The 16945-nt window shown below is 49.1% G+C and overlaps 1 protein-coding gene across 3 annotated transcripts in view; it reads right to left on the bottom strand.

Annotated features, from left to right (window-relative positions):
- LOC146185675 (galactosylceramide sulfotransferase-like) overlaps positions 1-16945 on the bottom strand; it is a 200898-nt gene that overhangs the window by 102892 nt on the left and 81061 nt on the right. Inside the window, exon 3 of one of the 3 annotated variants that reach the window (XM_084606582.1) lies at positions 13105-13173. The exons of the other annotated variants lie outside the window; for them this stretch is intronic. The gene's annotated coding sequence lies outside the window, so the exon portion shown is untranslated. The remainder of the gene's footprint in view (positions 1-13104; positions 13174-16945) is intronic. 3 annotated transcript variants of the gene reach the window in all.

Below are 16945 nucleotides of genomic sequence, written 5' to 3' on the forward strand. Positions count from 1 at the left end.
TTAGAAATACAAGTCCTGAAAATGTCTACGTTTAATGGAAAAGCATTAGGACGGAGTGCCATATGAAGGCGAACACTGCCCGCCATGTGTCAGAAGCGTCTGCTACCTGCAACCTGACCATAGATGGCTCTTGCCACCTGGCAAGCGTCAAGAGACACGTACTTGAAAGTGGCACACCTAAGAGATGTTAATTTCTCCTTTCTCTGGTAGGTGAAAGATGGGAGAGATGAAAGACTCAGGGAAAAACAAAATATATACTAAAAGAAAACCCAGACCTAACGAACACCTCGGATATAGCGAACGGCTCGTGTATAACTAAAGTCTTTAATGCGTTCCTCATTACTAGATAAGTTGAGTCAATAACGCATGTGCTTCTTCAGCTTCAACCAAACTGATCATCCTCAGTCTTTTTTTTTTGTTTTTTTTTTTTAACCATAACTTTAATCGCCGCATGAATTGTAATTTGAATGCTCCCTCCGGGAGTATAGAACACGTGTTTTGTCCGCAATATTTTCCGCCTCTTTACGTTATTGCGTATATATATATATATATATATATATATATATATATATATATATATATATATATATATATATATATATATATATATATGCATAAACGCACCCTGCTTACGTGCATAGATGGCTAAGTGAAATAAACGGGCGCAGAGCATAGCCGCGTTCTTTCTTTTTGGTATCAACGACAGCAACCTTTGCCAAGACAACCGTAAAAGGAACAAAATCCATTCGCCCGGTCGAACATATACAGCGCTGTTAATCGCCTTTACTCTACCCTCCCCCCCTCTTCCACACGAAACCCCCAACGGACTCCGTCGAAGTTAACTGACACACGTACACATACGCACGCACACAGGCTTGCATGCATATCGACCCGAGACCACACAGAAACGTTCACGGGCACGCAAGCGCAGAATTTCGCATTCACCCGAATAAAGTTTTCCTGAAAGCAGATCCCATTCATTAGCCCAGGCGCAACAGTGGCGGCAAAAAGGCCCAGGGCGGCACTAGGCAGTTCACGTCATTACGCGTCCTGACAGCAGAAACGCTGGCGGGTAAACAAGGGATCGAGCCTTTGGAGGCGCGCCTATATCGCCCTCCCTGCCGACATCGACAGGGCTTCGGCCGCGTACGCTCTTGATCGAAGAAGCGTCGCATCCTCGACCGCCCCCAACGCAGCGCACACGGGAGGCCCGGGGCTGTACAACACAGAAGCACCACCACCGCCAAGCAGATGCTATTGGGCCGAACACAGAAAGAGCGGCAGGTTTAGCTGACGATCCATATGCTTCGCTAGAACCGTGCAGTAGCGAGGAAAGCTGCGCCGCGTATATGTATAGCTGGTTGATGCCGCAACTCCAGCTCTGCGACGCTGCACAGTTTTAATAAGACCCACAAAGCATAGGGGGAAATAAGATGATGGGAGCAGGCAGTGATGTCGCGGGGAAAGAAAACGAATATGGTATAGGTCACTGTTCCGAAGTGAAGAAAGATTCAGTGCGGTCGATCCTCCTGCCAAGAACAGCAGAGAGCCGTGGTCCCTACGCTGCCGTATCTCGTCGCTGCAACTTCATGTTGCCCCCCATCGAACGCTTTCTCTCTGAAATGAGAGCCCCAACCACGACCACGCCTTTGACATTTTACTTTCGAAATCAATAAATGTTTATTACTTCGCCGTCCATTGTTTTGTGGAGCTCCTTTGGCCCCGTCCTTCCCGCTTTCTTACTGGCGGTCACAGCGAGGAGCTCAGAATAATTTATCGACGGCCTTCTGTGACTGAGCCTCTTTTGTGCCCAACGAAGAAACGTTTCGCGACTTATGAATGAGCAAACATGATTGTACGAAATTCATGAGCCTACTAGGTAGAGATTCTATACTGCGATGACTGGCGTCCACCATTTCGGTACGGCCCACCACACTGGTAACTAGTGCCTAGATTTTCATCCTGCCGGTCCTTTTGAGAGATCGCTGTGAGGCTGGAAAGGTCTCGGGGGAACAGTGAGAGTTGAAACGTCTGCATTACTGTGAATATTTATTCAGCAAAGATGCCTAACATTTAAGTGCGCTCGAACGCTGGCGAAACGTGCGTGTTTTTGATGCGAAAGCATTAGAAGGCCCCATTTCCCAGAAAGTCGGGCGTCGGCGTTGTGGAGAAAAAAAATCTGGGACACGACTCTTAGTGTCGTTGGCGGCTGACACGACTAGGTCGTAGGTTGTACGGCGTCACACGAGATGGCCAATATGTAAGGGTGCTTAGCCAGGTATCTATCACTGGGTGGGTGAGGGAATGAAACACTATGAATCAGACATGCTACCCCTAGCTCCGCCACGCAGGCCCGTCCGTGCGGCACTGTTAAGCGGGGTATTATGTCGGGCGGCTTCCCAGGTAGCACAATTCATTGACCTAATATTGGTAGTGTATTGACAATGTCCGGCCCAGCATAGGACCAGTGCATTGCCAATGTAGTACCAATATTGGGCAGACGGTTCGCGCACGTATGCTAAAGAGCGTGCGTGAGATAACAGCGACACAGTTTAAGGATTAATCATTACGCGAGTTGCAAAGTGCGTGTTACGCGAACGAGGATCCGCAAAGAGAGCCAGTCGCGTATACTTCAGCCGCTGAAGATGTCATGTCCCACCCTTAAAGAAGGAGCTTAAGCGTCCCCTCACTATTCCAGTGAAAAGGCCAGTACATAAGCGCTGTCTCTTCAAATAAACTAGTCAGTTGCCATTCAGCGTTTGTTCAGTGAGCTCTCTCCGTATCGTGCCGTCCAGTGTTCTTTCGGCTCCGAAGCTACTCCCCTGATGGGGCTGGGACAGGTAGGTCACCGCCTCTTGCGGCGGGGGCTAGCCTGCCACCGAATTTTTATCTGTTGTAGGCCGTCATTGCACCCGCCACCGCTTCGGTGGTGGAGAACGGCTGTTGTTGCGGCGCGCGTTTTTCTCTCCCTCTTCTTTTTCTTTCTTCTCTGTTTTCTCTTCTGTCTGCACGTAGCAGCGGAGGTGGCTAAGCTACACAGCCAGTAGCAGGCCCGTGAATTTTCCTTTCCTTCTTCCTACAGCCACAACAACAAATCGTTGCTCACTAGCAACTTGCCCTCGCCGAAGCCCTTCAGTAAGCAAGGTTGCCTTAATGCAATAATTCGAGCTGTATGTCTGAACAAAAGTGGAGCGACGGCACGAGTGGAGTGCAATGAGTGCACCTGGAGTGCCCGAAAGTTTATACGACTTCTCTGGGATAAAAGACACCAAGACAGCCTGCTTGCCTTGTAAAGTGCGACAGTTTGCATTTCCTAACTTAGCTGATGATCGTGCGCAAGCAACAGACGCGTTTAATCGTGTGTAAAGTGAAGTATGAAAACTTTTTTTCTTACCGCTGCTGGAATTCAAACTTGTGAAGTTTTTAACATAACGGGTGGAAAGAGGTACTGCAATTTATTACCGCATATAACGTTACAGCCAGCCGAGCCCTGCATGCGTGCTCGTTGTTTGCACCGCGCTGACGGGACCGTGAATTCAGTTCATGATCTCGATAATGATTAAATACCTACAATGAACTACGGATTAGTCTTTGGGTATCCAAGACCAACATAGTGCGCAACGTTTTCGGGATCCGAAACAGAAATCGCCAGGGAGCGTAAAAATAATTTGTTTAATTTTCTATTAGTGCTCCATAGCTAACGTTTTCAAAAAATGTGCCGTCAGGGGCTCACGGGATCAGCGTCAGACATGCGCCTAAAAAGACGGGGTGGCTCCGCGGAGGAAGCGACATGCGATGGTACGTGACTCACGCCTCTCATTCCTCGCTCGTTCCTATAAAAAGCCAACAAGGGCGCCATTTCTAGTCTTTATTCTACTAGAGTGCCTGTGATTACAATTTAGAAAGTGGTCAACGTATACCAACGTCAATTCTTTCCAACTTCGAAACTTCTTGTCGCTACATCCCTTGTGCACATATGTTCCAAGTGACGACAATCAAATCACTTCTATCGATTAAATTTTCACGTCGGCACTCTCTCATACGGCGCACTCGCGATGCCGGCGAGACAAAAGGATCAATGGAGGCCACAACGCGCGCGACACGGGCCGCGACGACAGGACAAAGCGACCGGCGACGGCTCACTTCAACGAGCGAGCGACGTCATAACTCGCCACAGAGCGGTTTTTACGACCGACTCGTCCCGACACTCTTCCCCGTCGCTTTCTCGTTCCCGGGGGTTTGTTCCGCAGCCTCCTCCCACGTAGGGGCCCGACGCGACGTCGTCGTACGTACGGCGACGCGATCGAGCGCTCGGCAGAGCACAGTAGCGGCTGTGAAGACGTCTTTTGGCGCGGCGGACGCAAGACGTGCAAGCGCGCGCACACGACGCGGGCTCCACGAGACAGATGGAAGTGGGACAATCGGTCGATAAATAAACGAGGCGCGAGCTTTCCACCGGCGGGCGGATGCTGAGCGCTGTGTGGCCGTCCCGCCGACGACAGACCGGCGGCTCAAGGCGTTGACAGGCCGCTTCCTCTCCGATGAATACGCACAATGGAAAGGCGGTTCGTAACGCGGTTGCCACACAGCGGCGCTCGCCCTCTGAAGCAGCAGTAGAGTGCAGCGCTGTGAAAGCTAAAGACGCGGGGTTAGCCAATCAAGGACAGAGTTGACTGTGCCCCTTAGTACGGGAGAACGTATTCTGATTAACTATCGCCTCGATCGACGTGATTTGCACATACCGCGACGCCGGACAATCACGATGTGTTCAAAATGGTCAATAAGCTCCCGAACTCAGCCGCCGGGTGGCTGCCGATGGTCCAACGAATATCGCACGCTGCACGTTACTGCCGCGAAAGCATACGCGGAAGCCACCTTTTTTCTATTTTTTTTTTCTTAGGCAGCAGAGGCGTCGCTTATAGCGTGTCCGCTGTAGGCGGCGATTGGGAAATCGCGCCGGAAACTGGAATAGCAGAGTTCGCTAACAGAACCGAATTTCCGGACGTGTAAAATAAAAAATAAAAACTAGAAAAGATTGAGGGCCCATGATACTTCCAGCTCCGCTTGGCTATCGAACAGGGGATGAAAAAAACGTGAAGTTGCACATGCAAATTTCTATGCTGTCGTGACTTTTGTGGGAAGGCGCTAGTACTTTACGTTTCCGACGGTCGTTACCTCTTGAGGCCAGTTTAGCGCAGTAAGAGAACTTTAACACAGTAAGACCTTCCCAGAAAGCTGGCACATCTTTATTGAGGAGGCTATGCGCTGCTGCAGAATTCTGTAAATATAAATGCAAACTGTTAAAAAATGTTCACGCCGCAGTAAAAAGATTGAACTCTGAGGTTGCGTGGTGACCATATAAGTTTGTGTGCTGCTAATGCGTGCATTGGGCGTGGGTGTTGAGAGCAGTAGCGCGATAGCTCTCCCGCTCCTAAGGGTATAGTGTTCTTTCGAAAGTGGGTACGCAATCGTTTTGCTCTACCATTTCGATATGCACTGAATCCTGAACGCGTTTAACCCCCTTTCTTTGCATATATAGCTCTATGGATGAACGGTAATATTTACACTCTGTTTCGAAAGCAGTTTGGAGCACTAAGAAAAGGTAAAGGCGAGCACACAGGGTTGTGTTTCCACGCCCTTGGTGACCCTGGAGGATATAAGAATGTGGGAGAAACAGATATTGAGCATGCCACCCTGGTTGGGCACTTGCCTCTAGTGGTGCTAAAAACAGCTTTGGAACGAAGTACAGGCCGTGTACAAAGGAGAAAAAGCCTGGGTTTCCTGCTTCATACGCGTCCATACTTTTATTTTGGATTTATTAACAAAGCCACGGCTTTCAAGAACCCGTGAGAAGCGACCGGACCACTGGTCTATCAACGACCACACTTCAGTATTGGCAGCATGACGCAGCCAGTGGTTACGCAGTTGACTATCGCCGACGTACTTGCTGTTATGCTAGTTGGTTTGATTCCATGCTTGCGGGACTCAGAACACAAAGACGAAGCACAAGAACAAGAAGGACGACAGGACGAAGCGCTGAACTAACAACTTTTATTTCGAAAACAAGGCGAACCAGTATTTAAGAGGTGCCTTATCAGGCCATATGGCCACGGGAATCATAAACGGGAATCTTCAATAACCAAATTAAACTGGACGAAAGGACGCTGTCGTCCTATCTTGTTCTTGTGCTGCGTGTTCGTGCGCGAGTCCCGCAACTATCGCCGACGGCGGGACCCGCTTTCTGTGCATGATCTGTGACTGGCCGCTCACTGCATGCGTCTGATGCCGTCGTCAAGCTGACGTCCCGCCAAATTGAACGGAAAATGAAAGCACGTGGAATACGACCCCAGATTGGCACAGATGTGTTGCTTCCAAGGGAATTCAGGAAACAAGCTAGCAGCCAGACCCCAGTGATTAATGCCAAGTGCTTACTTTTTCCCCTTGTTTATAACTGCAAAATTTCAAGAAAATTAGCTGGCAGCAACCTGACACAAAAGAGCCTTGAAGTTCCAGATTTACTGTTTTTGATCTTTTCGGAGCGAGTTTGGAATCGCGGGTTGTTCAAATGCTCATCTGGAGCACTCGCCTAGCAAAAATTGCTCTGTGGAGCGACCTGGGCTGCTCCATCGAAATCGAAGGATTCAATCTAAAAATCTGCTCAACGTAGCCGCTCTTTCCAGCGATTCGCTGCCTACCAGCGTGCAGTGGTCGACAGCGCACGAGAAAGGGCAATAAACGCTGGGTATCTCCCCAAGTAGCGTTTAGTTGAGCGCCCTGGCTTGCTCGAACTCGGAGCGCGAGCGTTCCAAATGCAGCTTCGGAGCAAGATCTCTTCGCCAAATTCAGACGCTCTGCGGAGAAGCAGGCGAACCTATCCAAATCTGCGATTCGAATTCACCATGACAGCAGGTTTTCTTACTACGTTCGTGCACTGCTGTTGAAGAGGAAGATAATTAGAGGCATGTCCTAAGCGTATTGTATACTTCAAGCTTCATCATCTTGCTCCTGCCGCGCATACGTCACTTGTGAGGATTTTGCTGTATGAGGCTGCTGATTAGAGTTAATGTTCGAAGTGTTAACATACATATAGATTGTATATGCAACACGGAATGCAAATGAGAAAGTAGCCTAACCCCACCGAGCCACACGGGTTCATCTCGTTCTCCCGCGAACTGCACTTGCAGCGTAAGCCTCGGGACATAGCAGATCACCTGTCTCGATCGTCTAAAACCGCACTATCGAATTCCGCAAGCGTGCAAACAGGCGTATACGACTGGCGCACAAGCGTCTTCGATTTCCAGTGCAGCGCACCGGAAGAAACTAAAGCAAATTGATGAACGATATGCCAACGTCTGAGCCAATGCTTTCCTTCCGTCCACCGCAGCACGGATTTCGCGCAGACCCGTTCGCAACCAGTTCCACCGGTTGCGATACCCAAGTCTGCAATGCGCTCCCATCCTCTAGCGGGGCGAGAGCCAGCCCGTCTCGACAATGCGGCGTCGCTGCCTTCCTGTCGTTTGAAGCACGCTTACCCACCCCCTTTTATCCCCTCCCACGTCCTCTCTCTATCCTGCCGCAGTCAGTAAGCGGTGTCACCGACCGAACGGAGATGACATCAGCGTCGTATACGTTGATCGACCCGTTAAAGGAGCGCTCGAAGCAGCACCTCCAAGTTACAGCATTAACCGCGTTACCGACTCTAATAGCCGTGGCTCCCAGGGCGGCAACGTACCCGTAGCGATTTCACGCTAACTGTACGGCGGTGCGCTAAGCGAATACGTCGATAGCGAGCTGCTGGCCATTGCATATCATCACCAGTGTTTTCTTCTAGTTCATGACCCGAACGATCACTTGGTGGTGATGCACCTTCACTTCACTTCACTTTAATACCTTAAAGGCCCACTGTCCACCCTCCGGTCGAAAATATTTTCTTCCCCGGTGACTGTGAGACTTCGCCCCTAGAACGCAGGTCCGCAAAATGTTTTTGAAAAGAGTTTACAGCCACCGCAATCACCCGATTCTGTCACTCCTCTCTCCTTCCGTTCCCTCGCAAAGGTTTTTCACTCTCCTGCCCGAGGTCGTCTAGCCTCCGCAATACAAATTCCCCTTCCTCCTCCGCGTTTGGCGGGAGGTAGGGCGTGGCTCTCCGCGAGCGAGAAAAAAAAAAAAAAAAAAAAAAACGGTCGAGGGAGCGCGCGCCGCTTTATTCAGTCTAGCCGTGGCGAGGGAAAAGCGCGCTGCGAGCGGTAGACACCCATCCTTCTTCCGTCAGTCAGCGAGACGGACCAATGGACATCGTTCGCGGTACGTACGTCATTGCTGTGGCCCGTCGGGCTAGCGCAGGAAACGGGGAAGCTGGCTTCCCGGAGGAGAGCATGAGAGAGCTTTGAATTGTATTTTCGATGCTTTGCGGCGCGCGTGTCATTGTAGCATTTTGCACAGATTATCTCCGGTACCTGATCGAAACACTGGGCTCCTTTGCTTAAAAGGGCCTTCCCTGGACAGTGGCCCTTTAAAGAGGGTATCACATAAGGTGCGGGGCGCACAGAAATGAAAAAACAGAGTAGGTATCATATATGTATAAGTAAGTTATACAAATACAAGATTTTCACTAGCAAGTACACGCTGAGATGCGCCGACAACATCTGCAAGCAGCAAGAAGAGTGACAAAGCTCCACCGCATATACTCCGCAATATAGCGTTTCTTCATTCGCGATGCATCGATAGTGGAATGGCCGGCGTCTTCAAGACTTGCACGTTGGCTCAATCATCTTCGGAGGACCTCTTGATCAAAGGGTCATAAGATCAGCGAGACATAGCTGCCTTATCAGCCAGCGAAAGGACGTCTGGACTGTGAGGCGAAAAAAAAAAAAAACATTGCAGGCTGCACGGGGACGATTTAATATGAAATTCTTCCTTAACATTGTTTCTTTTGTGTGTAGCTCGACCAACGATATGTAATTAGTTGACGAGCAGACGCATCCCAAATTAATTTTGACAGAAGCATGAATCACGCTAGTTACTCGCTACAAATGAACGTAATGCAAAAGTAGACTCTACTCTGTCCATAGGCTCTGCTCGCGCTTGGCGATCTGCCATTCATCGTCAGCAAATGCAGCGCGATGTCTCAAGCGCGCGTCCTTTGGTGTGTTCGATGTAGAGTTAATGCATACCGAGCCTTTTTTCATCGAAAACGTGATTTCGACTGAAATATCTTGAGAGAATTAAAGGCTGTTCAAGCGTTGTACGACTGACAGAGAACCTCTGTCCGTTATCTCTCACTCCATGTATTAGCTGTGACTGACAAACCAATACATCTGCTAATGATGCAGCTATTAGTTTAAAAGTCTCAAGACAAAGATCTACTGATTGATTAATCAGGGCTGCGCATTAATTTTAGCGATAGCAACACTGCGCTAGGTTTTCAAGCCGTCGGCGTGGTATACCATGCCACCATGTGTCGTATGCCAGGAAGGAGAAGGAGACGACGAATGACAGGGGAAGAGGCGTCGAGTGTTGTTGCCTATGCCGAAGCCACTGCTGCACGGCGGAATGAAAACAAGAGGAGGCGGCGGGCCGAAGGGACAGCTCCTTTGATTCCCAGGTTTAAACTTGTCGCCGCTGCCAGACGACCGGAACAGGAGCTGGAGTTTACATTTATGCGAACGATAATCTCCATGCCGTTCGATACATCCCCGTCGCACCCTGTGAATATGGTGAAACTGTGTGCGCTAAACTTTGTGAAAGTGGTGTCATTGTAACCGGTGTGTATGTGTCTCCACAGCAGAGTGCCGAGACTGCCCTAGACGTAGTGGCTAACGGGCTGCCCAGCCGTGACAACCGGCAGCTGGCTTTCCTTGCGGGGGACTTTATTATAATAAAGACTCCGAGCGTTATCCTACATTCATCTAGGGTGCTGAACAGCGCTGGAGTTCCTGGAGGGTGCTGGAGTTGAGCAAGCAGCAAGCAGCCACTACAACGCCGTGGGGAAGTAGCCTGGACTTGGTACTACAGCGAAGCACTACAGATTCAAACCATGTAATTCGACGGGTGGAAACCAAATCTCACTACTTTACTGATCATCGGAGCGTCTTCTTTGGGATAAATAAACTTTAAGCCGTTGCCTAACCTACGTGCTTCACTATAAGCTGAACCTTGGCGTAGCCAGGGGACCGTAGATTTCGCTGCATCATTAGGCTTAGCCGTAGTTAAGCTAATTTTTTTGCCTTTCCCTATATATAGCGAAGATACCCCTGTCTTACTAAAGATAAAAACGTCAACGTAGCACAATACTTAAAGGGATGCCACACACGTGCATAAAGAAGTTTCATTCCTTGAGGATATAGAGACGATAAGATTTAAGAGCTGCCGCCGTAATGAATGCGTGCTCGAGATAACAACCGAAGGGCCAACAACCGCCGCGGGCCCTAGCTGGCTCATCGCCTCGCCTTTGACCTCGCTTCGCTATCAGCCCGGAAGCGTATGGATGCGATCGGGCTCATAAACAAACGCCCGCAGCGCAGCGGAGACGCAGACTTCGTTCAAAGGAGCGAAGCGGCGTGAATAGATTATGAGGAAAACAAGAAAACTGAGACACGACTCAAGGCCGCCTCCGCCGTGTCAACGAGAGACGTCGTCGTCGCCCGAGGTGTTTTAGGCGCCGTCGAAAATTTTTACTCCAACGAAGTAGGGGTCACAGGGAAATAAGTATCCGCGATCGATCTCCGCGGAGACTTCAGCGGGGAGTGGAGTAGGAGATCGTGTGTTCCAGGCGCCGTTAGAAGAACCGCTTCAAAGCGAGGGAGTATGCGAGGGGCGGACAACTGCAGCAGCAACATCGATTCTTCGATCATCTGTTGTGAACTGTATTTTATGTTAAACTGCAGGGTTATTTTGTTCGTGAAAATTTTCTGCATGCGCGTGAGGACTAGAGAGCGTCAAGCATAAAGCCTAGCTTTTCGTATGTTAATATATAGCTTTCAGTAAAAAAAAATAGCATGGTATAATATTATTGGCCGGCCCTTTTTTATTGTCATTACTACTAAAAGTAATGTAGTAGTAGTAGTAGTAGTAGTAGTAGTAGTAGTAGTAGTAGTAGTAGTAGTAGTAGTAGTAGTAGCGGTAGCAGTAGTAGTAGTAGTAGTAGTAGTAGTAGTAGTAGTAGTAGTAGTAGTAGTAGTAGTAGTAGTAGTAGTAGTAGTAGTAGTAAGTGTTATGGCACAGTTGAAAAAAAAAGGGGGGGGGGGGTGACGTTCCATAGCGACGTCGGCATACGGGACGCCGTAGCGAAGGGCTGTGTAATTTCGACTAATTGGGATTCTTTAACGTGCACTGACATTCGCGGGCGTCTTGCGGTCCGCCCCTGTCCAAACAGCCGCCGCGGCCGGGACCGAACCCGCGTGCTGGGGACCAGCAGTCGAACGTCACCACGGCGGGGCAGTAGTGGTTGTGATATTACGAATGCATTCTCTTGGTTTACGACGTCATCTAAAGAAACGCTGATCCGCTTGTAGCTGTGGGGCTTGTTTAAAACTCTATGCAACGCAACTGCCCCATTTTCGATGTCGGGCCGTTTGCGCCAGTGTCGACGTGGCATATCCCACCACGAAGTCACTGAGCCAGCGCATGCGATGGTAAGTCCTTTGCCGAGCAAAGTGGAGCTCGCGAGCAGACCACAAAGCAGGGCGCTGTCTCAGCGCGTGGAAAGCACATGTGCGATACAACACGCCAGGTGGGGAGCGACCACTCTCTCTCGCACCCCGTCTCGTCGCAGGACTGGCGCTAGAGAGTTTTTGCATTCACTCTTGACCCGACCGCCCCGGTCAGCGGCGGGTCTGGTCGGTGCAGGGGGTATCGGTCTGGCCGCCCAGACAGGTTGCGGGGCCAAGAATGCCGCCGCCATGACGTCACGGGGGCGCCGCTCCGGAACCTCGCTTCTCCCCCCTCCCGCAATCTTTCTTCCTTCACTACCATCCTGGAGGCCACGCACCGGTCTGGGAAAATATGTGGCACGGAAGGAACGCCGGCGAGAAGAGCTAGACCGCCCGCTTCGTGATTCTCCCTTCCTGGTCGGCCGTTCGAAAGCGATTCATGAGCAGTCGCAGCCAGGATACAATTGCCTCTAAGGATGGGTGGTGCGTAATCTCGGAGGCTATTCGAACGCCACTTGCACACGCTTTCTTCTCTCATCACTAGATATTCCAGGCTGAGCAGGCCAAGTCTGTGTTAAGTCGGCCAGGTACAAATGTTGAATACGGGGAAAAACCAGGCCAAGACGAGATGTCACAAGCAATAAATGCTTACTCTACTCCTGCCTTGCGCGAAATAACAGCCACTGCCCGATCACAGCAACTGCCGTATTTCGGGTGGGCAAACTATGGAGAACTATGCCACACTATGGCATCTATGCCATATGGCAGGGAAATTATGTCATCCCTTGCAAAATTATCTGGTCCGCAGCTGACGAACTGAACAAAACGCAGAAATTTCCTTCTGGGCCTCAAAAGATCTGCTCCCAAGACCATGGCAAGCCCATCAGTGACATCATAATTACAACGAAAGTATTTCGTCTTCTCGGCTCGCAGGGCGACACGATAACGGAGGACTGGCAAAGTTAATTTTTCAACTTTAAGAGATAGGGTGCAGATTGCGCCACGAGTCGTGGAAAAATCAGAGGCACAACGATCGCTACAAAAGTAAAACTGCGTGCCGCCTCTTGTTTAAAAAAAAAATTATGACTGGCGAAGGACGGCGACCTCATGCTTAGGGATGCTGCCGGGGAAGCAAATTTACCAGTGCGTGTGCCAGTTTGGGCTTCGATGTCAAATGTGTCCATCAAATAAACGAAATCTGCATCTGCTTTAAATCTTTTAAATTACTTCAGACTCTCATACAACACAGTAAAAGAATAGTGGTGAAGTTGGAAGTTCTCTCTTGACTTCATGAACTGAATGTACCAACAGCGTCACGTATCAGTCGGTTTCCTCCTCTAACTCACGATTTCCGTAACAACACTCCCCGGATGTTATCATCGCGTTTCCCGCTATTTTGACCGGTGGTGCAAATGTTCATGAAATGGCACCGCTTTGTTGCACCAAGACTCACGTTCCTGTTCTTCACTCCATCACGACGGGTCACGGCTTCATGCGCCATGCCGAACCCTCTGGCTCGCACCTTCACGAAAAAAAAAAAAAGTAATAAACTAATCACTATTTTACAATCGGGATAAAAAAAAAAAAAAACGTTGAAGATCAGATATCCACCACCAAGTCATATACTCTTCGCTTTTGTCAGTTCAACGCTCCTCATTGTTGATGTTTTCAATGCGCCATTATATGCAAATGACCATACGCCATTATATGCAACGAGTCATTTGGTCTGCGGTGAACGTCGTGCCATCGCCGATTTTTATTGCCGACGTCGTAGAACGCCCTTCCCTGCGTTTTATGTAGGGTGAAGAGAATGGCCTATTGCATACAAGAAAGTGCTCACGCTGGATCGTAAAGAAAGAAGAAACACAACTCCCCCCCCCCCCCCCCCCCCCCCCTCCCCCTCTCTCTCCAGCTTACGCAAGGAGACCGCGAACAATGAGATCACGATATTCGGGACTCTCTCCGGTGTAAACACACGGAAGCGGCCTTAAGGAGCGAGACAGCTACGCACGCTTCCGCTCGTCACGAAGCAAGCAGTAGAGGCCACGGTCGTCTATCCGACATTTGACTGCGCATTCAAGCAAAAAGAATAAGACCGTTGGGAGGTGCATAGACTTTGGCGATATGCAAAAAATTCCATGCGGCTCCTGGGCTACAGAGTTCCTCCGATACGCAAAAAAAAAACAAAAAAAAAACAAAAACAATATAGCTCTTCCGTTAGAGCGCCCAAACGCTGTGGATTCATTTCAATGCATTTGAAGGTGTTACGACCAAGCATCCGCAATTGCGCGCTCTATTGTTCGCCTGTGGGCATGGATAAGTTTTGTGAATATGTGGTGATGGTCCAATGGCTCTAAGTGAGCCTGTTTCCAGGAATCCTGTTTTGTAAGCATGTTTTGCTTTGTGGACAACCTGCAAATGCCAAATTGACCCTGTCAAGAGAACGTCTGGAAAAACACAAAGAAACGTCCCCCTGCGGGAAATAGCAGGAAGTGCTTTCTTTCTTTTGTCCACCCTTCCAGTCAAGAAGTGCTATCCTCCAGTGATGAATGCCTCCTATCCAAAGGAGACGACAGAGTGACATGTCCGCTGACGTGCAGGACAAGAAAGGAGCATGACTCATACGGCCATTAAGTGATTTCCCGGGAATGCAGGAAAGATTTGCAATTGTCGAAAAGGGACCATGTTGGGAGCCCTATGCGGCGCCACGTGCACTCGGGTTTCTGAGAAGTAAAACCCCTTGTCAGAACCAGCCTGTGGTTTCTTTGCTGAAGAATAGAAATGTACCTCCTCTCCTCGCCGTTCCCAAGCTTTTCCCGCCAACAAGTGATCACGCCCAACGAATGAATGCCGGACCAGTCAGTGCTTCAGACCATCAGTGCAGTGATGTGTTCGATTGGATGCCGATACCTGAGGGGCGTGCCCTGGATTTGGTTGGTCAACATCTTCAGAGAGGGGCTGGACATAGGGGGGTTTTAAGGACGCTGCAGAGCACGAAATGTCGCTCTGGGCCCTGGGTAAACGGCTCATCCAGTCGCTTCTCGCTATGAACTCTTAACGCTTGTCATTTTGCTGATGTACCCTTCTTCTTCATGTAAATATTCTTGTAAATACGTTTTCTCAAAGTGCCAGTAAACCTGCTTGTACATATTTTACCAACTTCGAAGATTCAGTCCTTCTTCAACCCGGAGTCTCTGCACGCTACCAAGTGAAGGCCGGGTCGCCATAGCACCAGCGTCACGACAAAGGCTTTTGCCAAAGTTTTTTGTTTGTAGATTTTAAGCAAAAATGGAACAAATCGCAAAAGGCGCCTTAACTCCCACATTGATCTGCTGCCCGCAGACAGTGTTCGTGAAGTATATATGAGACATAAAAGCCGCTGCAATGTGCCCTTGAGTGGGTAGATATTAAGAACCGGCAATCATGGGGCCGAGGTGGAGGGGGGGGGGGGGGCGATAAGCTCCACCTTACCCCCCCTAAAGATGTGATTTCCAAGTCTATATTGAATACCGTGTAATTTTGGCAGAAGTAATAGCGAAGGTATTGAAGGACTCTATAGCGAAAATGCGCGTTTAGCCCCTTCAGACAATCCGTTACCTCTGGGTGACGGGCGATCTAAGAAAAAATCACCAGAGAGCCAATCATTATAGGTATTCTGCAGCAAATAAGACTCAGCGAAAGGGGCTGTAAACGTGAAGAAAACGTGTTTGTTCTTTTTTTTTTTTTTTTGCACGCAGTTATGCAGAAAAAGCAAGCTTTGGCATTTCGACAAATCGCGAACAACCACGCATAATGTAATTTTGCAGTTAAAATGCAGCGGGTCAAAAACTGTGTGTGTACGTTGATTTCAAGGCAGAGCATGATCAATATCTTGGTTGGACGGCGTACCACACCTGCAGGATACAAGCACGCACTGAGCAGGCGGAATTGCCTTCTCGAATCACAACTCTCCCGCGAATGAGAACAACAACAAAACAAAGACGTCACACAAAGATAACTGCAGACAAGTTGTCGGTAGCGCCGCAGCGAAGCCGAGAATTGATTGTGTTTTCCGTGAAACAGCATTACAAAAAAAAAAAAAAAGAAAAGAAAACAGTAAATGAACAGTGAAAAATTTCACGGAACCCATCGGGCATCCGGGTGTCAACGCCCGAAGGATAGCAGAGGACGCTACCAAGACGATGACGTAGAGCGAAGGCTTAAAGAGAATAGAAAGGAACAGCACGAGGCTTTCAGAGCGATAGCGTCGCAGAAGCGAGTGCCGCGGCAGCAAAGCGGAGGTAAGCTAAAAGCTTCGAGAGTTTGGTGTAAATGCGTTGTTTGCCGGGCTCGCACCAGTCATCATCATCATCATCATCATCATCAGCCTGATTATACCCACTGCAGGGCGAAGGCCTCTCCCATATTTCTCCACTTAACCCGGTTCTGTGCTAGCTGCATCCACTTGACCCCCGCGAACTTCCTAATCTCATCTGCCCACCTAACTTTCTGCCGCCCCCTGCTGGACAAAACCAGGATAAAAGTTAGCGCACAAGCAACACGTGCGGACGCTCACTTCCAATAGCTTAAACGTGAACATGATCATTTGGACGAGGAGGACTCTGAACTGTTGAAATTCCGTTCGTGTTCTTGGGTTGAAAAAGCACGCCTTGAACCGGCGTTCTTGAAGAAACTATAGAGATGGCGCGAAGTGGCAGAAAAGACACAAGACAAGCATTCCTGTAGTAAATGCAGAAAATTGCGCGTAGATTACAGAAACGACTATCTTCCTCTACTCCTCCCATCTCTAAGCGCTGTTTTCGACCACATTCACTATTCACCAACTAGCCCAATGTGTTATCGAGATCTGCTTTTATCATACAGCTACAGGGGTGACACGAGTGCTGCACTATAAGAATGAGAGGCGGGCCTGCTAACTTGTGGCAAATACTACGCATTCCTGTCGTATCATAAGCTGTCAACAGCGTGATGATAATAAGACTAAAGAAGCAAAATGAAAAAAAAAAAAAAAAAAAAAGCTTTATATGAGAAGTACAAGAGCGCAAGGTCAACATAAAGTAGTAAACAGTTAACAAATAAAGAAAGCGCCAACCTCATCGCGTTAAGTAAAAGCGTATAACGTTAATCAGCGCGTCTAATATGGTGTCGAGCTTTGTACTGCTAATAATGAACGACTCGCTAACTGCGTAATATAAACACAGAAATGCGCGATGTAAAGTGTTCGTAAATCCGAAAATCCTCGGGTAGCCACCGAGGGAGAGCAGTACTCGAAGCGAAAGGTGAGAGAAATAGTC

Source organism: Amblyomma maculatum, chromosome 6, assembly GCF_055883805.1.
Source record: "Amblyomma maculatum isolate TAMU_Amacu chromosome 6, ASM5588380v1, whole genome shotgun sequence".
Taxonomy (NCBI): domain Eukaryota; kingdom Metazoa; phylum Arthropoda; class Arachnida; order Ixodida; family Ixodidae; genus Amblyomma; species Amblyomma maculatum.